The sequence below is a fragment of the Monodelphis domestica genome, chromosome 1 (assembly GCF_027887165.1).
Source record: "Monodelphis domestica isolate mMonDom1 chromosome 1, mMonDom1.pri, whole genome shotgun sequence".
NCBI lineage: Eukaryota > Metazoa > Chordata > Mammalia > Didelphimorphia > Didelphidae > Monodelphis > Monodelphis domestica.
The window spans coordinates 707,623,644-707,648,028 of NC_077227.1; the positions used below are offsets into that span (position 1 = coordinate 707,623,644).

At 40.4% G+C, this 24,385-nt stretch overlaps 1 long non-coding RNA gene across 1 annotated transcript in view; it reads left to right on the forward strand.

Moving 5' to 3' along the window:
* The first annotated feature begins 1,051 nt into the window (after positions 1–1,051).
* Positions 1,052–24,385, forward strand: part of LOC130456337 (uncharacterized) — a 63,475-nt gene continuing 40,141 nt past the window's right edge. Inside the window, exon 1 of the long non-coding RNA XR_008915027.1 lies at positions 1,052–1,949. This is a non-coding gene — a long non-coding RNA (uncharacterized LOC130456337). The remainder of the gene's footprint in view (positions 1,950–24,385) is intronic.

The window sequence follows — 24,385 nt, forward strand, 5'->3', positions numbered from 1 at the left end:
TGAAACTTAGAGTTTTCTGTAGGATAATAATTCAATATTTCAATGTGTAACCATCTAACAAAATTTCTCAGAACTCTTGCATCAGTGATTTTTTGGAAAGATATTAGTATCTTGAAAGACGTTGGATTAAGTTCTCATACTGGAGGGGAAGCTACAAATCTGACACTTCTAGGTTATGGCTGTAATTTTACTGGGACCTATTATCACTATTGGAGGCTACTTTCATTTTGTGAAGATTAAATTACCTTCCCTGCCCATTTTTTAGATTTAATCACCAAAAGTGTGAATACCCCATTTACATTTGAGTAGGGGAAGTCTGTGAACCACATGTGCAATAGTGGGTGATGAATCAGAATCAAACTGAATGCTCCCAGGCCAGTCCTAAGCAAAGCTTTAGCTGTAATTCGTAGATGTAAAAGTGGAGGAAGACACAGAAAGTGATGCAAAAGAAAGTGTCTTTAAAAGGGAGTTACAATGGTCCTCCCTCAAAATAAAAAACATCTAGAGTCGGAAAATGAGAATAAAGAAAAATATTTGGTTATTTCTTTTCCTCATGAGAAAGTCAGAGGCCCTAATGGCAAATGCAATACCTGGGTACAAGAACAGGCATTTTATAGCTTCCTAACACAATATCCTCCTTTCCCTCCCCCTGTCCAACTCCTGCCTGTGGCTTGAACTTACAATCTAAACTTCTGTATTCCAACTTGGTTCACGTTATGGTGAGGTACAGAAAAAGTGTTATTTTAACACTCATAAGAGATAAGTAAAGAACTGAGTTGTTTATTGACCTTGAATCAGGGGCTTTAAAATTTTATCAATTTCTTCACCAGGCTTGTTCTGGAGTTTTTAGATAAACAAAAAGTCAACAAAAGGTCTTTGAAATTTAAAACAAACTAGTCATCCCTGTCTTAATTAGGCTCATTAAGAGTGATTTTGTCTTGAGGATATTGAAGGTATAGGCCAAATGTTTCCCTTTGAGAATCACACACTTTTATTTCACTCATGAGAAAATTGACTCTCTCTGCCTACCTGCTGCAGGGTTGGCCAGCCTCCCACAGGGGATGGGGTCTTAGAGGTGGGACAGTGTTGGCAGAATGATGACTGGGACACAGCTTTTGTATTCAACCCACAGTACAGGTTTCACATGAAAAATTGCTCCATCTTGGCTGAGGCTTGGCTTTATCTTTTACCCTCATGGTCATACAACTACTTGGCATACAGTTTCATTTTCAACATACATATTTCCATAGATCCTAACTACAGGCTCAAAATCCAAGGAGATAATCCATAAAAACACTGTTACTAAGTGCGGGGTCAGTGTGAATCTTAAAACTGCTCAAACTCTACCTTCAAACATTTGGTTAAGGTTATTCCCCATTTAAACAAATAGAGATAGTTGATCAGAAATGTATTAGGAACTTTAAAATTACTCCACCCATACTTAGGCATACCTTAGGGGAAGATACATTTATAAACTCCTTAGAACAAAGAAAAAGTACTTAACTCATACTTATAGTAAGGCAAAAGCCCTTAAGCTAGGTCTATTTTTAGATCTAATACAAAAGGGTGCTAAGTACCTATGAAGGTCAAATTAATCACTAAAAGGTCAGTCAACTTTCAAGGGACGACCTTAGCAAAGAGGTGTGAAGTACACAGAAAATATAATCTACCAAGAGAAGGTGAGAACTAAAAACTAAGAATGGGCAGTCCTAGAAAAAAATGTCTACTGTGATTGGTAGTTGTGAAAATTTAGGGGAGGTGACATAGGAGAAAATTCTCTTTAAAAGGAGGTCAGAAGGCCTCTGAAGTTAGTTCAGCTTGCTAAAGCTGAATTGGAGGTCAGGAGTCAGAGGAGGCTCTCTTTCGGTGGCTGAACTTAGTTCAGCTTTCTGAAGCTAAACTGGAGGGTCTCTGTGAACAATGGAGTTTGTTTGGGACAAAATCTTGTGGTGAGTGACTAAAGACTGACTTAGTTTTCTCTCTAAGGGAGAAAGACCTAGGCCATTGGCCTAGGCCCAAGCCCCTTTCCTATTATTTCCTCTTACTCTGTCTCTCTCCCTTTCTTTAATTCCTTCATTTGTATTAATTAAAATCTCCATAAAACCCAGCTGACTTGGGTATTTCATATTTGGGAATTTTTCCCATGGCAACCACTTATTTAAAAACATTTTTTTTAAACCCTTACCTTCTGTCTTGGAGTCAATACTGTGTATTGATTCCAAGGCAGAAGAGTGGTAAGTGCTAGGCAATGGAGGTTAAGTGACTTGCTCAGGGTAACACAGCTGGGAAGTGTCTGAGGCCAGATTTGAACCTAGGATGTCCCATCTCTAGGCCTGGCTCTCAATCCACTGAGCTACCCAGCTGCCCCCACGACCACTTATTTTTGATATAAAATCAATACGCTAAAATTATCTTTACAGTTTTAGCAATTCAAAGTCGTGAAACCATATTTTCCCGATTACATCAGAGGGTAGAATCAACATGACCTAGATTTAGGTTGGGGAATTCTGAGCACAGATTTGCCAAAAGTTTTAAGCCTAGAAAAGAGGGTCCTTTCTATGTAGGTACATGAGAATCCTTAGGTTTAATTTTGTGAGGGGGATCTCCTAATGATATTCTGGGGGGACAGAGTGGGACATCTATATTAACCCAAAAGCACTTTGCTCCCATCTATTTTTCCTGGACCTGAGTAAGAGCAATTCCAATAATAAGAGGATGTTAGTGGGGGAAGTCACACGGGGGTGGGGGTGGGGGGGATGAGTGAATGTTTCCATCCTTCCTAGGTGTCACTTTTTGACCTACTGGTTTCCACAAGTGATCATGTCAAAACATTGTGGCTTGATGGCCCCCTGAACCTATCTTTCACATTGTTTTCCTCAACAGAAACCCCTCTCTACATTTTATTGCTGGTTTTTGATTCCCGTGATTTTGAGATGCTTTTATTATTTATTTATTTTTTAAGCTCTTACCTTCCATCTTGGAATCAGTACTGTGTATTGGTTCCAAGGCAGAAGAGTGGTAAGGGCTAGGCAATGGGGGTTAAGTGACTTGCCCAGGGTCACACAGCTAGGAAGTGTCTGAGATCAGATTTGAACCTAGGAACTCTTGTCTCTGGGCCTAGATTTCAATCCACTGAGCTACCCAGGTGCCCCCTTGTAATGCTTTTAAAGTGTTGATCTGAAAGTATTTTCTGAGTGGTTTCAGGTCTTGCTGCTACTGAGCCACTATAATGGCTTTGTCCCCTCTCCTGATGTTATTTGAGTTCTTGGCTGGGACTCATCTGGTACTCCTCTAGAGACTCCAGTGCTGTCTCTGTATATTCTCTTATTAAATAATCCGGCAGGAATGCTTCTTTTCACTCTCCTTACCTCTTCTGACTGGTTTTTACTCTCTCATGGATGCCAAGGTACTATGAAGATAAGAGTTTATTTAGGCTTTTGGTTCAAAAAGGGAAGTCCTGCAAAACTGCCTCTTGGTTTGGAATTTTCAGGCATTAGGGGGTTACAAGGCAGAGTTCTGTGGAATGTTGAAAGCTTTTTTTTTTTTTAAGCCAACTGTCTTTTCCTGAGTGCTCTGACCCACTGGAGCTTGGAGAAGGAGGAAGTTTTCCCTCTGGAGCTCTTGGCATTTTCCAGTGTCAGTTTGGGAATATCAACATCAATAATTAGTGACTGTGCGGCTGTGATCTGAGAGATCTACCAACTGAGAAAGAAGCAAAGAAGATCTTTGTTTCCTGGTCTTTGTGATCCTGACCATGTGAAGACAGACTCTTGGCCAAGTTGACCAGAAGCCATTTTGGCCCCCCCAGGGCCCACCTTGGAGGCAGTATACAAGTTAATCCATAAGGACATTTAGAAGTAGATTAGATCAGATAGTTGGGAATTTTAAGAAAGAATAAGGAGCGTTAGGAAGGTTTCCAGTTTGCTTGAGACAAGAAGCCAGACTGTGAGGTCTACAGGGACGTGAGAAAGCTTAGTATCCCTGGTATAATTAGGGAACCCCTATTTGAAACCCTGTTTACTATCCCTTGTTTGGTTTTGTAATCTGCCTCCAAGGATTTTTTTTACCAGGCTTACCTTGTTACATAACCCACTTCAGTTCAAACACAGTCAGATTGCTTGAGCAACAGTTACAAAGTGGGGGAAGTTGGACACAGTCTATCATCCACTTTGTCATTTCCCTTAGTTTATCATATTACTATTACAGCAAAAACAACAGGGAATTGCACTAGCATGCACGTGCCAGACCAGTTAGAAATTGGTTTCTCTTCCACAATACCACCAGATGTCCACTTGGGATATATTCACTCTTGAGAAATCACCAGTACTTTCTCCAGACACATTACAGTCCGTAGTACATGTTCCCAATTCATCAGTACTCTGGAGTTGCTCTGCCTTCCTGCAAAGACATGCAGAATGATTTCTGGAACTTGGATGGGCAGCAGGGATGGCCTTGATGTTTCTCTTTTTCACCAGGGAAGACAAATAAGGCAAAGTGCTAAGATTCTTCCCATGAGCCTTATTTTGAAACAGGAGGATCACACACTTAAACTCTCCTTCCTGGCTGTCCATTCCTCGTGGCAATGGGACTGCCTGGGTGGTGGGTTGGCCAGAAGCCACAACACCAATGCTGCTTGTGCTGCTTCTGTTGCTCCTGCCCTTGCTCTTTTCACTGTCACAGATTTTGGTATGATTGCCCCAGCTGAGTAGCCACTTGGAACATCTGAGTAGCCAGCCCTCATCTTGATGCTGCCAAAGCCCAGAGTGGAGCAACAATCCTTCCCTACCCCAGGCTCACAGGACTCCACCAAGTGAGCTGGGTTTTTAGCAGCAATCAGCCTATCCAACAACCCTCCACCAGTGAGGTGGTGGAGAGAATAACTTGGTACTGGCACCTTACAGTGAGCACACCCAGACTGAATTGGCCAGTGATTTTTTTTTTCGTTTGCTCACCGCACTGGTCTCAAGAGGCTCCCCCAGGGACTGGAAACTAATTCAGCCTCTTGCTAAGAGAGCATCCTAGGGAGCATCTCAAAAGCAAAATCCCAGCAGGGGCCCCTGGTCCCTGCCCTGCTCTGGCAGCTTCCAATCCTTGCAACAACCAGAGACCTATGACCTTGCCTGGCTCAGATTGCAGCACTCTGTGCATCTGCTTGGGTTTGGGGATTGGGGACTGCGAATTAGGACTAGCCCACAGGGTTTTTTTGGGGGGGGGGCTGTGTTCCTTTTTCCCCTTTCCATGCTCACATGCAAAAGCCTAAGAAGTCAGCTCTTATGCATGTGCCTTTGCCTCCTCCTCAGCCCCCACCACATAGTTCTAGGAAACCCTGTCCCCTGGCCAGTACACACCAGTGTAGTGCCATCTAAAGGCAGGAAGTGAAACTCCAGGCAATTTTTAAAAGTATTAAATAAAATTAAATCTAATTGAATAAATGAAACTGAATTGAATCAAAGTGAATAAAATTAAGTAAAATAAATGTTAATAAGTTAAAATCAATAATATTTAATTAATTTGAATAAAATAAAACCAAAATAAGCAAATTGAATAAAATCAAATTAAGCCAAACTAATTCAAAGCCATGTTAATTAATTGAATATCCTAATTCAGTGATTTATTATTTGAAACATAATAATATTTTTAAAAAATTATAATAATCATTATAAATATATATTTATCATTGGTACTCTTGCCTTGTATTAATTCCTATTGCCTTACATTGATTTCTTATTTAATCCTACTCTAGTTTGGTTGCTTTCTGCAATAAAATTAAAGGAAATTGTGTCAATTTTTAAAAATGTTTTGGGGTCCTTTCATTGTTTGAATTCCTCAGAAGCAAGAGTTAGAACAGTTTCTTACTGAGCACTGGTAGTAATAAACTTGTACCATAGCTACTGAACTCTTCTACAATAGCAGATAGAGGAGAAGCCTCACCAAAACAGGGAAAAAATACTGAAGAATATTCTTAAACAGATTAGAAAAGAAAAACTAGAAATGTTTTTTACAAATTTTTTAAACATTATTTTATTTGGGGGCAACTGGGTAGCTCAGTGGATTGAGAACCAGGCCTAGAGATGGGAGGTCCTAGGTTCAAATCCGGCCTCAGCCACTTCCTAGCTGTGTGACCCTGGGCAAGTCACTTGACCCCCATTGCCTAGCCCTTACCACTCTTCTGCCTTGGAGCCAATACACAGTATTGACTCCAAGACGGAAGGTAAGGGTTTAAATTAAAAAAAAAAAACATTATTTTATTTGGTCATTTCCAAACATTATTCATTGGAGACAAAAATCATTTTCTTTTCTTCCCCCCCCAACCCCGACCTCTCCCCTAGCCGAACCACAATTCCACTGGGTATCACATGTGTTCTTGACTCGAACCCATTTCCATGTTGTTGGTATATGCATTAGAGTGTTCATTTAGAGTCTCTCCTCAGACATGTCCCCTCAACCCCTGTAGTCAAGCAGTTGCTTTTCCTTGGTGTTTTTACTCCCACAGTTTATCCTCTGCTTGTGGATAGTGTTTTTTCTCCTAGATCCCTGCAGATTGTTCAGGGTCACTGCATTGACACTAATGGAGAAGTCTATTACGTTCAATTATACCACAGTGTATCAGTCTCTGTGTACAATGTTTTCCTGGTTCTGCTCCTTTCGCTCTGCATCACTTCCTGGAGGTTGTTCCAGTCTCCATGGAATTCCTCCACTTTATTATTCCTTTTAGCACAATAGTATTCCATCACCAACATATACCACAATGTGTTCAGCCATTCTCCAATTGAAGGGCATCCCCTCATTTTCCAATTTTTGGCCACCACAAAGAGCACTGCTATGAATATTCTTGTACAAGTCTTTTTCCTTATTATCTCTTTGGGGTACAAACCCAGCAGTGCTATGGCTGGATCAAAGGGCAGACATTTTATTGCCCTTTGGGCATAGTTCCAAATTGCCCTCCAGAATGGTTGGATCAATTCATAACCCCACCAGCAATGAATTAGTGTCCCTACTTTGCCACATCCCCTCCAGAATTCATTACTTTCCTTTGCTGTCATGTTAGCCAATCTGCTAGGTGTGAGGTGATACCTCAGAGTTGTTTTCATTTGCCTCTCTCTGATTATAAGAGATTTAGAACACTTTTTCATGTGCTTATTAATAGTTTTGATTTCTTTATCTGAGAACTGCCTATCCATATCCATTGCCCATTTATCAATTGGAGAATGGCTTGATTTTTTGTACAATTGATTTAGCTCTTTGTAAATTTGAGTAATTAAACCTTTGTCAGAGGTTTTTATGAAGATTGTTTCTCAATTTGTTGCTTCCCTTCTGATTTTAGTTACATTGGTTTTGTTTGTACAAATCCTTTATAATTTGATGTAATCAAAATGATTTATTTTACATTTTGTGAATCTTTCAAAATCTTGCTTGGTTTTAAAGTCTTTCCCTTCCCAAAGGTCTGACAAGTATACTATTCTGTGTTTGCCTAATTTACTTATAGTTTCCTTCTTTATGTTCGAGTCATTCACCCATTTTGAATTTATCTTGGTGTAGGGTGCGAGGTGTTGATCCAAACCTAATCTCTCCCACACTGTCTTCCAATTTTCCCAGCAGTTTTTATCAAATAGTGGATTTTGGTCCCAAAAGCTGGGATCTTTGGGTTTATCATATACTGTCTTGCTGAGACAGTATAATAACATTTTTCTCCTTTTCCCTTTCCTTCATATTTACCTTTTCATGTTTCTCTTGCTCTTTGTGTTTGGATAGCAAACTTTCCACAGAGCTCTTGTCTTTTCTTTACAAATGTTTGGAAATCCTGTATTTTGTTGAATGCCCATACTTTCCCCTGGAAGTACATAGTCAGTTTTGATGGATAGCTGATTCTTGGTTGAAGACCCAGCTCTCTTGCTTTTCTGATTATCATGTTCCATGCCTTATGGTCGTTCAGAGTGGAAATTGCTAGGTCCTGTGTGACCCTGATTGGTGTTCCTTTATATTTAAATTGTCTTTTTCTGGCTTCTTGTAAGATTTTTTCTTTTGCTTGGAAGCTTTGGAATTTGGCAATTATATTCCTGGGAGTTGTCTTTTGGGGATTCAGTGTAGATGGTGTTCTGTGAACTCTTTCCATGCATATTTTGTCCCCTTTTTCTAGAATCTCTGGGCAGTTTTCTTTGATGATATCATGTATTATGATATCAAGATTATTGTTTATCTTTGTTTTTTTTGGGCAGACCAATGATTCTCAAGTTGTCTCTCCTTCCCCTGTTTTCCAGGTCTGTCACCTTGTCAGTCATATTTTATGTTGTCTTCTAATTCTTTAGTCTTTTGACTTTGCTTTATTAATTCTTGTTTGTTTGCAAGATTATTGTCTTCCAGTTGTCTGATTCTGACCTTTAAAGACTGGTTTTCCGTTTCAGTTTGGTCTGACCTGTTTTTTGAGTCTTCAATCTGTTTCCGCATTGCATATTTTGGTCTCTCATATTGCTGAGTTCCTTTTACATTGTTTCCCATTTTTCCTGCCAGAAGGCTTCCATCTTTTTGGTAATTTCTGATTTAAATTCTTCAAGAGTTTGTGGAGAATTTCCATTTCCTTTGGAAGGTTTTGGAGCATTTGTTTGTGTTTCCTCTTCTATCTCCTCTGTATTTTGTATTTTTGCTCCATAAAATGTGTCCAAAGTCACCCCTTTCTTCTTGCTTTTCTTGGTGTTTGGAGGCTTTTGCACTTCTGTACTGTTTGCCATATCTATCTGACTGAGGAGGACTGGCTCTTAGTGTATCTGTCTGATGGTCTGAGGCTTTAACCGCAGGCAAATTGTCCATTCTCCTGTCTTCCTGGGGAAGCCCATGGTCTGCCCTCCCCTGCCTGCTGGCATTTCAGGTGTTACTGCTCTCAGTTCCCTCCAGTTGCTCCTCCACTGCCTTACTTCCATGCTCTGAGCCTGGCACAGCACTGTCCGCAAGGTACCTCAGTGCCTTTGCATGCCCTGAGGTTTCTGTCCTTGCAGAAGACCCTGCACTCTAAGGGGGGGGATGGGTCCTGGCCTCCCTGAGCTCTGAGGGCTCCTGATGGGATTAGGTTCAGCTAGGTTGGACTGGATGTGCCCCAAAGCAAAAACCTCCAGTGAGGCTCAGATGGAGGCCCCCCCCCCTCCCCGTCTCTCTCTGTTTCCCTGCTCAGGTTGCTTTCAAGGTGCGCCCTTCAGAACAGCCAGCCCTGAGGCCCTTTTGCTGGCCCTGATGTTCCTGTTGCTGCCGCGAGCTCAGTTCTCTGGGTTGGGGGGGGGGGCTTCCTGGGAACTTCGTTCTGCCTTCCCCTTAGACCCGAGTGATCTAGGATTCTGGCTTTTGATCCGAGTCCAGGAGGAAGGTTCGCCCGCTCTGTCCTGTTGTTAAGTTTGAATTTCAGTCCCCTAGGAGCATTCAGTTTGTGATTGGTAAGGAAGGGTTTTCAGAGGTGTGAACTTTTGCTGCCTCTAAGCCACCATCTTGACCGGAAATCCATTTTTACTAATTTTTAAACTAAATTTACTAAATTAAATACTACATTACTAAACTAATTTTTTACTAAATTTACTAAATGTTTTATTAAATTTTACTCAATTACTAAATTTACTAAATTACCAAACTAAAAATTACTAAATTTTACTAAATTACTAAAAATACAACATTTACTAAATACTAAAATATTAAAGTACTAAAAATACTACATACTTAAAAAATTTACTAATTACTAAAAAAAAAGGAGTCAAAATATTGCAATAAATCAGGCAAGATTCCTTCAGGTTCACCCTTGTATGAGCTATTGAGCTCTTGGAATGATCCCAGTTTTCTAAAAGAAGACTGTATGCCAATGAAGGAATCAATGAGGTTATATAAAGCATGTGCATTAAAATCCTTTAGCTGGCCAAGATCTGGATCATTTGAGTTTAAACTTCTGAAAGAGCTAAGCCTTATCATTGGCCATAAAAATTTAAGTCACTTTTTAACTTTGCACTTAAATACAAAATTGTTTTGTTATTCAACTCTTAAGCAATTGTGATTGATAGTGAAAGCTGATCAAAAGCACAATGATCCTCTCAAGAGGTAAAGGGGTACTAACCTACAAACAACTTTATGTTATTCATATACATCACAGAATGTTGTAGAAACGTAGTAAATGATCACAGAATTCATTGTTGTAATAACATCACAAGAATGTGCATTAAGTGATTTGATAATATCCAATCAGAATGTAGAATATCAGATGTAGAAAATTGATTGTGTGCCAAAGAAGTATGTACTTGAAACCCTATATAAGAAAAGAACCACAGTACTATGGCAGAGCACTGTGTGTGATGCCTGCATGCGTGGGTGTGAAGACATAGTGTCTCTTACCTCATAATTCGACTGGATCGTCACACTTAGATGGAGATAACCATAGACCCTCAGAGAGACCACTGGATGGCTCTCCTTATTTAATAATCTTTTTCAACTGTTTTACAATAGCCATAGGTTTGTCATCCTATGCAGGTGTATTTGCTTTGAAGGAATCTAGATCTTCTTGTGTGAATGTCTTGTGGCATTTGACATTAAGGATTTCATTGTCTGCAGTGATTACTGGGTTCTCTTTTAATGGGAACATTTATCTGGGTAGTTTTGTAGTGCTTCAGATTTTTTCTAATTTAGTGGCCCCATGTGTGTTAACCAACTGTTCATAGTGTGTCTCTATTCTAGGCAATTTGTTTTCCAGAAAAGCTACTCTCATTTTCAACTTATTATTCTGTATCTTCTTCCTGAGAACTATTTTCACGTTTGCAAAGATAGCTGGTAGAACGTTCAATACCATGCCCATTAATAGTATCATTAATATCCCCAATGGAGTGTAGGAGATTGCTTCCAGAATAGTCATAGACACTAATGCCTAAGGCCTTAGAAAGCCAAAAGACAGAAGGCCCTGGATATATAAGGGTATTGTAGTCAGAAACAATTGAGGCAAAAAAGCCATATCAAAACACAGCAACCCCATTGTCTTTTTAGGAGGTTCCTGGGGAAACTGTAAGCAGGATGGCTTTTGGAGCCACCTAGAGGTCTGTTTGCTGGTACTGCAGGGAAAAAAACTGGTCATTGAATTCTCTAATGGAAATTATTATTTTTTTAAACCATTACCTTCTCTCTTGGAGTCAATACTGTGTATTCGTTCCAAGGAAGAGAAGTGGTAAGGGCTAGGCAATGGGGATCAAGTGACTTGCCCAGGGTCACACAGCTTGGAAGTGTCTGAGGCCAGATTTGAACCCAGGACCTCCCATCTCTAGGCTTGGCTCTCAATCCCCTGAGCCACTCAGCTGTCCCCTCTAATGGATATTCTAAATGCCTCTGAATGAATGGCAGTTAGACTCCTTAGAAACTTTCAGTTTCTAGGTCCTTTTATCTTTGTGAACTTGCCAAACTGTGATAGTAATATGATAAACTGTAAGGGAAACTGACAAGATGGATGATAGACTGTATTCAACTTCCCTTATTTTGTAACTGTTGCTCAAGCAATCTGACTGAGTTTGTACTGAGGAGGGTTATGTAAAAGGTTAATTGATGTAATGGAGAGGTTTGTTGGTGGTAAAGAGAAAATAGGATCCAGAAGAGACAGCTTATGGTTTAAAGTTGGCTCAGAGAGAGAAGGGGTTTTTTAGTAAGTTTTCCCCCTTCAGCTTCAGCTTCCCCTCCTATGGCTGCTCTCACAACATTGTCTCTTGCCCTCCTCCACTACTAGAGCCTAAGGTTTATTCTCAGGAAGATGTCTCTCCCCCCTCAAGCTGTAACACTTACACTTGAGTCAATTTGGGAAAGGACAACAACTTTAATATAACTTAAGTCAACTAGGGTAACACAAAGAAAATGGCTGGCAGAAATAGAATGGGAAAGGAAAGTTGGGAAGGGTGTTCTTTTTTCTAACTACCCCTTTCTTTCCCTCCTTGAGTTTTCGGGGAATTCAGGTCTTGGCAGCCTGAGCCCCCTGAGGAAGAGTCAGGTTGCCTGGCCCTGGTCTTTGACCCCCTGGCTACAGTTCAGACCCCGAACACCAGGAGCTGTGAGGTAAGGGTTTGACAGAGGCTCAAATGTCTTCTTCAGATGTTCCTTCAGTTGGAAATTGGGGGGGGGGGGGTGAGAATGTCCAGTCACCAGGAGAGGGAAAAGATGAGTAAATCCCAGGGGAAAAGCTTGGCCAGTCATCTGCTACTAGGCTTCTCAAGGTTGAGAGTGATCTAACTGAAATCCCAGCCAGAATCTTCTGGGTTCTCTCAACATCCCAGACCTCTTGGGACCCCTCCCCTATTGAGGTGAGCAGATCCATAAACTCTTCAGCCTGGTGGTCTTCCTATGTGCAAACCCTCTGTCACACTCCTCCATTTTCCTGTTGTTAGCGTGGTGCCAACATGCACCCATGCAACTTACCTTCTGTATATCTATTCTAATCTATCTATGCTACTTATTATTCCCACCTAACCTTCCCCCTCTCAAAATAATAAATCTTATCTAAAGCTTCCTCAGAGGGGAGAGAAGCTTTAAGGTAGGAAGATAGAGACAGGATAGAAGTTTTAAATACCACGAGGGGGATGATGGAGTCAAATTAGAGATATGAGGTGGCAGGAATGAGTCTTTATTATTTATCCATAAGCCACAACCAAGCTTTGATCAAAGGACCATTTCGAAGGCTTTTACCAGTCCAGAGATCCACATTTATTACCACACAGGTTGGAGAGATGAAAGAGAGATAGAGAAGATTTAAAGATGGAGCTTGCCAAGCTCCTGCCAGGACAGCCATCAGCTCCTGAAAGAGAGAGAGAGAGAAAGAGCGAGAGAGAGAGAGAGAGAGAGAGAAAGAGTGAGAGTGAGAGAGAGAGAGAGAGAGAGAGAGAGAGAGAGAGAGAGCGAGAGAGAGAGACAGGAAGGCCTGACTGAAGGGCCAGGCCTCAGGGAAAAATATAAAGAGGAGAGAGAAAGGGGAGAAGTTGCTCCCTTGCAAACCTCCTCCAAGTGGCTGAGCTGGCTGCTTCCCATTCTCTTTATTCTCTTTGATATACAAATGAGCTCAATACAAATTGATAAGTTACACGATGTCTCAATACATATGGATGAGTTACCTAGTGTATTGCCATTGGATAATTGCAAATTATGACTAGGTGAAGGTGGGGTTATTATCCTCAGGTGAGTGAGACAGGAGGAAGCAAGGTTTCGCGCCCTAACTTCAGCCACGCTGGGAATAGAGCCCATTGCCATGCGCAGGATGGCCATGTGCTCACTCATAATCCTTGTCTCTCCATAATACCTATGGGCTGGACTGCTACATTATCTTAATCTGTCTATTTGTTAGCTTAAGGTCCTATCTTAGGCTAAAGGCTGAGTCATTGGAAGGAGGGTTAGGATAACCTGTCTACAAAATTTTTGCAATATAACAATTTCCAAATACAAATGTCATTCCTATCACAATCAATATAAAATCTAGCTCTAAAATTTCAGTGAACCATTCATGACCTCATGGAATAGAGTTCCTCTTCCTAGGTGTTTGTGACATACCATTCCTTCTGAGTACGCCAAAACATAGAAATCTTAGTTCAAGGCTTCATAAATCCCAAGATCTCCTAGGAACGGGTTAACTCCCCTGTTCACATTCTGGGGAGGATTGGGGAGGATAGATTGTGTCTCACCACTGAATCTTATCCTTTGAGATCTTATACCCACTTTTGTGAAATTCGAAAAGAAGGTGTTTACTATCTTCCTGATATACCTCTGTGTCTGTTGAAGGCAAGAGTAGATAATCTATGTATTTTATAAATTTGCTGTTTTTTAATGTTATATTATCTGTGTCTTGGATCAAAATTTGCACAAATAAACTCAGGCTTTCCACAAACCCTTGTGACAGTCGACTCCACATATACTTAGAGCCCTTCCAGGTGAAAGCAAAGATATGCCTGGAGTTCTCATATATGGGTATGGAAAAGAAGATTGAGCACAAGTCCACTAGGGTAAAGTAGGTCGCTGTGCTAGAATTAGAGGAAATAATAGTATTTATGTTGGAAACCACAGAGTGTCTTTTTATAATGTGATTGTTCCCAGCCCTCAAATCCTGTACGAATCTATAGAGGTGCTTGCCATCAGGCCCCCTTTTTGGTTTTTTAATGGGCAGGATGGGTGTGTCGTATTCAGATTTACAGGAAATTATGATGCTCTGTTTGATTAATGAGTTTATTACTGGGGTAATATCCTCTATTGCCTCCTTTGAGAGAGGATACTGAGTAATGGAAGGAGGTCTGCTATAGTTAGTTTTAATCTGCACAGTAACAGCTGATTCAAGTAGGCCTATATCGAAAGAAGATGTGGCCCAAAGAGACTCTGGTATATCTATAGATATTTCAAAGGTGGAATATTTTTCCCCTCCTGACTCTCTGATAGAAGGGATACAGGGAGTAATTTGAGATTCCTCAGATACTTCCAAGGACATAGAGTCATATGGGGTGCAAATTATTGTGGCTTGTAGTTTGGAAAGTAAGTCCCTCCCCAGCAAGTTTGTGGGGGATCCAGGCATTAAAAGAAAAGAATTTTCAAAAGTTAGGGGTCCCATGCATACCATGTGAAGAGTAAGTTTTGGGACCTTTAATGCTGTTCCTGATACACCTAAAACATTTAGAGATCTAATAGAGTCACATTTTGCATCTTGTTTGCTTACCAAAACTGACCTAGATGCCCCAGTGCCCAAAAGACAATCATAGTATGAATTTCCCACCTTTAAAGTAACATGAGGTTCCTTACTATGTGTGTGTGTGTGTGGATGTATAGGGATTACTGGCATTAAAATAGCAGGGTCTGGTGTAGTTGAGGCAGAACCGTAAGGGTTAAAGCCCTCCTCTTCTCCCTGCTTGGGTTGCATAGTCAGGGTTGTGGGTTGAACTGTGTACGACCTGCCCAGCTGTGTGCACAAGGTTGGAGTAGCATCAAAGGGAGGACTGATAAGGTTTGTGAGAAAGAAACTGCAAGGTTGGAGTAGCCAGCAAAGGGAGGATTGATAAGGTTTGTGAGAAATTGTGAGAGACTGTGGGAAAGTTGCTTGTTTGGAATCCTCTCGGTTCTTCCCTGTGCCTGGCAGGTAACGTCATGAATTCCTATGAATCTGCCCAATTATTGGTTCCTGCTGTTGCTGGGTGGTAACATCATATCTTCCTGTGTGTCTTAACCCATATATGCTTTGTGTGAAACCAATAAAGCTTTGTTGCTATGCATTTTTATATAGCATCCATTTGTTACTCTTCATTTCGTTACCCCAAGTGAGGTCACACAGGGCTGGCCGACCCTGGCGATGAGCCTTACAGTCTGGAAAATCAAAGGTTTCACTCTTTGATTCCAAGGCCCTCCCCGCTTACCCCCTTTATACCTGCATAGAGATGCCTGGGAAGTTTTCTGGGATCTCCCACACTGATGGGAATTCTCACCCAGAGTATAGCATGGATGAACTCCATTTTTTATATATTGTTGTTGGGCATTATGTTGAGTATTATCATTTTCCTCATTTGGAGCACTGTCATTTTTATTGGCATTACGATCCCTTTAGTTATTATTAAAGTTGTTATTATTTCTTTTTTCCCATAGCCAGCTCCCACAGACCATCATTACATGTCCTCTCTTCCCACAGTAAAGGCATGTTAATGATTTATTTGTTAATTCCTGCAAAGGGGCCATGGTCTCTCCCTGATTTTTCTGTTGTCCTTTTAACATTTCAATTTCTTTCTTTAAGTCTTCCACTGACATATTGTGTTCCTCATGTCTTTCTGCACAACCCTTATAAACATAGGCTGCTACTCTCCTCAATTCTTTGAGGTCCATAGAGTCCAAATAAGGACAGCTAGTTTTAAAGTAGTCCTTTACCACCAAACAATAATTCTCAATGAATTGCCTACTTGTTTGCCTAATGTCCCTTTCTCTGGACAAATCAAGGTGCATATATGTATTTCCTACATCAATAAGTCTGTCCATAAACTAGGAGGGGGCCTCATCAATTTCTTGTCAGGTTCTTTCAAATTTTGACCATTTTTCAGGTCTATCAGAGCAAGCTCTCATGGCTATCAATAATGCTTCCATGGCCTGGTTTAGTTTTGTGTGATCTAGTTCAACATTGGGGTTCCAGTGTGGATTTTCAGTTGGCCAATAATTTGCTCCTTTACCTTGCTTCTGATTAGCCAGAGAGATTACATTATTTTTCTCCCTGTCAGAATTTTTTCTAATAAATTTTCAACATCCATCCAAGTGGGGTCAAAAGTTTTGAATATGTTCTCCAATCTTTTTATAATTTAATTTTTGCTTTTCCTCAAATGAGGGAAGGTCTTCCTTGAATTTATTTAAATCTTCAGGGTTAAAAGGTGTATGATGTTTTATAGATGCCAAGTTCCCATTTTTATTAAAAGTGGGTACTTCCCTTAACAGAAATAAGCTATCTGAACTATTTGGTGCTCCCATTTCTAGGCTTCTTGTTGCTTTTTCAATGGGGTAAGTAAGAGAAGTGGAAGGGGTGGGATGGTTAAGTGTGTTAAGGTAGTGTGGGCAGGGCAGGTAGCATGGGTAGGTGGGGTAGCCAGGGCAAGTGGGTTGGGGTAGAAGCAGCATGGGAAGGGGTAGGGGCTAGGGCTGAGAGAGCAGGACAGAATGCATGGGCAGGGAGGTGGGACAGGAAGCATGGGTGGGGGGAGGGACTAGGGCTGAGGGGGCAGGGCAGGAGGCATGGGTGGGGGAGGAGTGTGTTGGTTAGGGTGGGGAGGCTAGGGCAGGGGGAGCAGGGCAGGAGGAATGGGCAGGGGGAGGAGTGTTTTGGGTAGTGACGGGGGCGTAGTTGGGTATGGGAGGCCATGATTTGAGAACTAGGAGCCAAATTGTGTAGAGCAGGGTGGGACAGGGATTCTAATAATGATGAAGTATGGAAAGATAAATCACTCCTATTATGGGATGTTATTGAGTCTTTTTTAATGCTTTTCATAAAAGCCATGATCTCCCCCACATTTTCCTCTAGAAGCTCAAACCGAGTATTTAGTTCCGCATATTGTTGAATGGTTTGGATGGAAAACATGTTTTTCAGGGGGAGACTGACATAATCCTCCTATTTGATTCTCTATCTTCTGTATGGGATTTCCAGGGCTCTCTTATAGAAAATTAGATACAATATTACAGCTCCAACAAGTAAAATCCCAAGGAGGAGGAGTGCAGTGATTTGACATAGTCATAAGTCCTCTGGGATGAGCCATTCCAGAGAGACAAGGAATAATACATCTCCAAATTTGTTAATGGAGCTGATAAGCCAGTTTTAAGTAAGTTGTGAACTGGCTGTAACCACATATTCCTAAAGTCAAACATTAAGTTGCCTGTAATTTTGCCTTTTGTCAGTAGATGGCTCTACCGCCAAGAGTCTTATTTTGTTGTAAATTTTCCTAGCAGGCCTCACAAGTTTTTGTTGTGTTTTTGTTTTTGTTTTTGTTTTTGTTTTTGTTTTTGTTTTTGTTTGTTTTTACTCCTCACTTAATTTAAAACTAGAGACATGTGGGGAGCAGGATAAGGCCAAAACTTCCTCCAGGTTTCCTTCACTGCTAATTAAGAATAATCTAGGCAGTATTGTCAGTGAGGGTTGCCTAATTGGGTTGTTTGTTCCCTAAGGGAAAGGGGATTCATACGTAAACAGCTTCCCCAGTCCTGCTGCTTTTAGGGTTTTAAAAAACTGGCTGTGTTCAATTCAAATTAAGGAAAAAAAGAAGAAAAAATTTATACTCACCTGATCTCACTGCTGTGTTTCAAACTGCTTAAAAAGCTGACTTGAGAAAGTAATAAAGAGAGAAAGGAAAGAGATTTCACAGAAATTTGAGGGTTCTTGTCACACCCTTCATGGATTAGCCAGACTGTAAAGGTAATTTTAGGGTTGTGACTCAAATCTAAATTAATTTTGGTTGCTAGAGGAAATCCCAAATAAAATACCCAAGACAGTTGGAAATTTATGGTGATTTTAATCCATAAGCCATAGAAGGAAGGAATTAAGGAGAAGAGAGAAACGGATGATATGGGATTTCTCCTGGCTGGCCTGTACCAGGGGAAGTTCAAAGACCTCTGCCATGAGGTCTCTGAAAAAGATTATAGGCTTTCTAAGAGGATAATGTTTGGAAGGTAAAGGAGAAAGGAATCAACCTAAACTCTGAGAGAGCTCAGTTAGGATGCTTCACCTGAACTAGGTTACTTAGCTTCTCCCAGTATAGTGTCAAGGAAAACTCACTGCCAAACTGGATAATAGCTGCCGCTACGCTAAGATGCCGAAATGCTCAGCATGCTGCCAGCCAGAGCCACCTCTTCTAGGAAAGAGGCTGGAGAGAGGAAGTGACTCAAAATATAGATGGTTTTTACATCACTTTCCTGCATCTCACATGTACCAATGGTAGCTTAAACTTGACTTAGGACAGCCCAGGGGTCTGTCAGTTGTTTCTGATTTGCCATTTGCTAGCACATGTCTGTCATAGGCCATCCTCCTCAATACTTAGTCCTTAAGTATGGGTGTAGACATTCCTGTTTTTGTTAGACTAAGTAGGGTGGAGTAATCTAAAGTTCACATTATGAAAACCCATTTCACACATTGAGTGGGAGGTCTGTGACCCACATATGAAAGAGTTGGTGACAAATCAGAATCAACTGACAATCTTCTAGGCAATCCTAGAGCAGAGCATAAAATGTGATTGGTAGACATAAAGATGAAGAGAAGTGACTCAAGAAAAAGGTCTTTAAAAGAAAGAGACAAGAGCCTGGATTCAATTCTTCTGGGAGTTCGACTTGGGACACACACACTTTTGGAGCGGAACCTCCTGTGAGAAGCAGTTCTGCTATTCTTCTGCTGGAGGCTATTGGCAGTTCTCCTGGAGTTGAGGATGCTGAAGAAGAATCTGATAAAGAATCTGCTTATTTAATTGACACAAGGTGAGTATAAAGGCTGACTCCCTTTCCCTTAGCCTTTCTGGAGGCACCAGCCTCTGGAGAGGTCCATTGTCTTGGGACTCCTTTCCCTGGCCTGGGTCCTCTGAATTCCTGCCTGGCTCAGAGGAAGTCAGAGCAGCTCTCTCTCTCTCTCTCTCTCTCTCTCTCTCTCTCTCTCTCTCTCTCTCTCTCTCTCTCTCTCCATTCCAACTTTAGTAATTCATTTGGGATTTAGTAATTAAATCTCTGGTGACCAATCAAAATATTATTCAGTCCAACCATCAATTTAACATAGCCAATCTTTACCTTGGCAAAGATATTACTACCATCATTCCAAAATGTGGCAGGAGAAACAAAAAAACCCCCTCTGTACTGCTGATGAAAATATTTTGGGTCTAAAATGTCAGCACGGATCTTGATCATTCTGGTGGAAGGGTAGAGTAGGCTGAAGAGTTATAAATATAAAAACTGTCTAGGGGTAACCAAATCCCTTGGGAAACCTCCTTCCTTTGGTGTGAGACTGTAACAGCTGCAAAAGGCATGTCTTTATCTATCCCATCCATTGCAATGTGGATGTGAGGACTACAAAAGTGAAAATCACTTCAGATGTCTCATCCATTACATTTTTATGAATGCAGAGATGGGGAATTCAATAGTACTACAGCACTTCTATTCAGCTATTAAATGGACCCTTACCTCTTGTTACACACAAGTCAAAGGTAGGAAAATGATCAGTCAGAAGTAGTGGTGTCACTAGATATCTGAAAATCAATTCTGAATATCCCTTAAAATCAGTTGAGATTTTCAGCTGATTAAGTTCTCCAAACATTGTATACAGGCTGTAATCAGTTTGATGGAGTCCATCCATGAACAAAAGGCCATGTAGGCAACATGTGACTTTGATGGATCTGGGGACAAAATCCAGCATCCTTATGGACCTATGGTTTTGCCACAAACAAGGGTCTGTTCAAGAAGTTTATTGACTTTTATAATGGTATTTTCTCCAGTCCGGTCATAGGGGAAGGCGACAAATAAAGACAATGTAACAGAACATATAGCTAAATGGCCCAAAACACAGTAGTTGAAAATGACATAGTGTAACAGAAGATATTAGATTAGATTAATATGTGAACTTAAAAAAACAAAATTAAAATTTAAAGCTAACAATAAGAAAATACAATATATGTGACAGAATATGAGCAATGAATTGTTAAAATTTATGGTTAGACTGAATAATTAAATTATTGGTCACCAGGGATTTAATTTCTAAATCCCAAAATAAATTAGTAAAGTAGAATGGAATTTATGGTATTTTATTTACAATAGAGGGAAGATATTAAGGAAGTGAGAAAAGGGGAGAAGAGAGAGATAGAGAAAGCTCTGGCTTCCTCTGAGCCAGGTAGAAATTCTCAGGCCCCAGTCAGGGGAAAGGAGTCTCAAGACAATGGGCCTTTCTCAGATGTTCACACCTCCAGAAAGGCAAGGAAACTTAAGTCAGCCTTTTACTCACCACAGTGACCATCTAAAAGGAAAGCAGTCTGAGGCCTCCTGCACGAGTTCCTTCAGGGGTCCAGTTCCACAGCCAAGTGTCTTCACTCCAAGTCTGAGTGTCTGTCTTCCCGTCTCTCCTCTTTTTCACTCCAAGCCCAAATGACTAATCTCTTCCAGTCCAACTCTGAATGACTGAATCTAATGATCGATCTCCATGTGCTTCTGTTCCTCTATTTAAAGACATTTTTCTCTTGTGTCACTTCCCCTAAATTTTACATCTAACATTCACTGCAGATGCTCCTCTCCAGGACTGCCCACTCAATATATGAAATGGGTGTCACACGTTTTGTAGTTAGTTAACACCTTTTTGTGGTTAGTTAACACCTTTTTGTAGTTAGTTAACACCTTTTTTGGTTAGTTAACACCTTTTTGTAGTTAAAATGGGCAGATCTACTTTAAATACTGAGTTAACACTTTGGGGATTAAAATCTAAAAACAGACAGGGCATTAGATTAGAATTTAATCTTCCCAATAAAGGAAGAATTGAGTATCTTCATTGTTATAATCAGGAGAGAGCTAAATCCAATCTTCACAGAATTCAAGAGTCCTTTTCTCCTATTCCAATAGCTGCATTACAGAGACTTCTTCACTATTTGGAGGAGAACAGATTGAAACAGCTAAAATCAATAAGGCAAATGGCATCTGAAAAGGCTTAAAATCCACCTCTAGACTCTTTAAGATTCCTTCTCTTCTTGAGTATCATCATCCTTTTACATTCCTTTGGCCACACTTCTGGGGTTTCCCATTCCCGCACTGAGCATAGGGTGGATGAACCCCATATTGGATGTGTTTCAGGGACTGGACAGGCCCAAATGGCAAGAGGTTATAGGGATATGAATCTCCCCTGTGAATCCCGAGATTACTCAAGCTATCAATTGCAAGGTATCCAGTCAGTACACCCAGGAAGGGTAGTAAGAAAAGACATCCTAAAGCTACAAACTGTACAAGCTTGGTAAGGCTCTCTGAAAATGGGAGCTGTTTGAGATAGGCAGAACACCGGGCCATGTTTGCAATCATTACTTCCTGTCCATAAGTGGCACTACCCTAGCATGTACTGGCTAGGAGTAAGGTGAAGAGGTTTGGAAGAGTAACCTTCCTTCCTCTCCTTCCTAGGGGTTAAAGCAGTGGCTACATGACACCTCAGTCCCCACCCTTACATCCAGGAATATGGAAGCCACCTTGGGTTAGCCAGTTTGGGGCTGGGGTGAATAGTGTGTAAGGGGCTGCTCCACTGTGTTCCCCAGCTGAAAAGCTGCTAGCAGAGGCTTGAGACCCCCATGGTTGTAAGGGGAGTGTAGCCCAAGGGGATTTGGATCTCACCTTTCTGAAAGTAAAAAGAAAATGCTTCCAAACAGCTCTCAGACCTTTGGGCAAATAGCAGTGGTGGGAAGACTGTGGTAGGAGTGAGGGGAGCAACAGTGTGAACTGCAGTAGCTTGTAGACAGCAGAAAGACTTATCTGTTTCATCTAGGAATCTCAGGATGGGGCATCCAGGAAAAATGAAAAACAAAACAAAACAAAAACCAAAACCAAACAACAAAATAACACAACAAAAAGCAGCTTATCAGCAGGAGCAAAATTTTCTATTCCCTAACCTTTACTTGAAGACTTTCTTTAAAAAATTCAAGGATTCTATCTTCTGTAGTGGCTTGTCAAATATGTAAGATTAAAATTTATATCCAATAACTCCAAGTATTATACTTTATAAGATTTATTAATAATCACTTAAAGGAAAAGAAATGAAAGTACAAAAGTAAAAACATGAGTCAAAAACACCTGAGTAAAATTCTCCTGTATCTCTCCTCATTCCACCTTCATCAGCCCTGTTTCAGGGAGAAGAATACAACAGGTGGGGCTACATCAAAATATATCCTCCCTCTGCAAGGACATAGATAAACATGTAAATAGGATGCTGGAATTTAGAGTCCTGGGGAGCAGATTCTAATTATACAGGTTACTTCTTATACTTGTGCTAAAAGCAGTCCCTATTTTATCTCTCTTTATGTGGGAACCAAGCTTAGCTCAATAATTGGCATCAAACAGTCAACAAACATAATTTTGACTAGAGCCTGGCCTCTAGAGCCAAGGAGGGGATTTATCTCTGCCTTCCACATCTTTCTCAAGGTTATGTTGCTCTCTTGTCTGCACCTGTGTCCTCTTTGTAAATTTACGGGACAGAGGAGGGAGAGTTTGGGGGGATTTAACCCCTTGGTCCCTGACAGGATACTTCCTAGTTGTGTGACCCTGGGCAAGTCACTCAATCTCCAACTCCCTTGAAACCAATACACAATATTGATTCTAAGATGTAAAGTAAGGTTTTTTTTTAAAATTTATTTTAAAAAGTTGCTATTTTGTTAAATATATTTTGTATCATTGAGATTATAATAATGGTTTAAAAGTCCTTATCTGATATTTGAGACTTTTCATTGAATTGTTATTTTATGGAGTAAGTTAATAAAACATGAAAGTCACTAGATTCAAAGGTGAAGAAATTGACATTGAGCATGTCTTAATATTAAATTATAAAAATTGGTATATATCAAAAATTTTAAGTAGAAAGCCTGATTCTAAAGGTCAGATCCTTCTAGATCCTTTAGATTCTCCTTTTGGTCTGTTATGGCTGTTTCTAGATTGACTGAGTGGTTTAGCTAGAGATAAAGAATAGAAGGAGTAAAGAAAATGTAGATCCTCTAGTGCAAAGATTCACAATTGGATGTTCTTTATATTAATTACATTAGAACAACCTGGTTTGAGTTAGTTATCACAATATGACCTACTTATTGGCAAAGCAAAAATTAGGGTGATTGTATTAAATTTATTAAGATCTATTTTGCAAGCAAATTTAGTGAAAGATATCCACCTGAACTAGGGAAGCAGATAAGCCAGAGAAACCATTCCAGAAAGCCTAAGAAGAAAAGATGACAGCAATAGAGAAAGTCCTCAAAAATCATACAGTTGCATTATGAGACTATATAATATGATGTACTGAATACTGGGGACTGGGTTACCCATCCCTTTCTTTTTTCCCCCCCAAACTATTATTTGTTCGTAAGGCCCATTTGGCAAAGTGGACTTCTTTCACCAAAGATTCTTTGTCAATATGTTGGTAAATTTCTTTTGTACCTTTTATATCATATCAAAGACCCTAAGCTTCAGAATAAAAAAAAATTATTGAGGAAGTGTTTTGTGTATCTTAAAAATTCTCAGACTCTACTTCAGAACACTTGGTTAAGACCATTCCCCATTTAAACAATGAAGGGACTTAGATCAGGAATGTGAAACCTCTACTTCACCCATACTTAAGCATGCCTTAGGGGAAGATAAAGCTGTAAACTCCTTGCTGAACAATGAAGAGTACTTAAACCATACTTATTGTAAGGCAAAAGCCCTTAAGCTGTGCCCATTTTTAGATCTAATACAAAAAGGTGCTAAGTACCTATAAAGGTCAAACAACTTGTAAACTTGCAAGGGGCAAAGAGGTGAGAACTTACTCAGAGGTTTTAGTCTACTCAGGTGTGAATTACTCAAAAGTTTAGTCTACTTAGGTGTGAATTAAGAATGGTTTGTCCTTTGGAAAATGTTTACTGTGATTGGTAGATGTAAGAACTTAGGGGAGGTGACATAGGAGAAAATTCTCTTTAAAAAGGAGCTCAGAAAGGGCTCTAAGAGATTTACCTGAGAAATTCAGCTGGGAAAAGCTGAATTGGAGGAGGCATCTGGCCAAAGTTGCCTTGAAGGGCTTGCTGCAAATGAACTTGATTGAGCTAGCTGAAGCTGAACTGGTGTCTCTCTGAACACTAAAATCTTGCTTTGGACAGATCTTGTGGTGAGTTGATAAAAGACTGACTGATCTCTCTTTTAGGGCTTTAGCCTAGGCTGGCATAGGCTG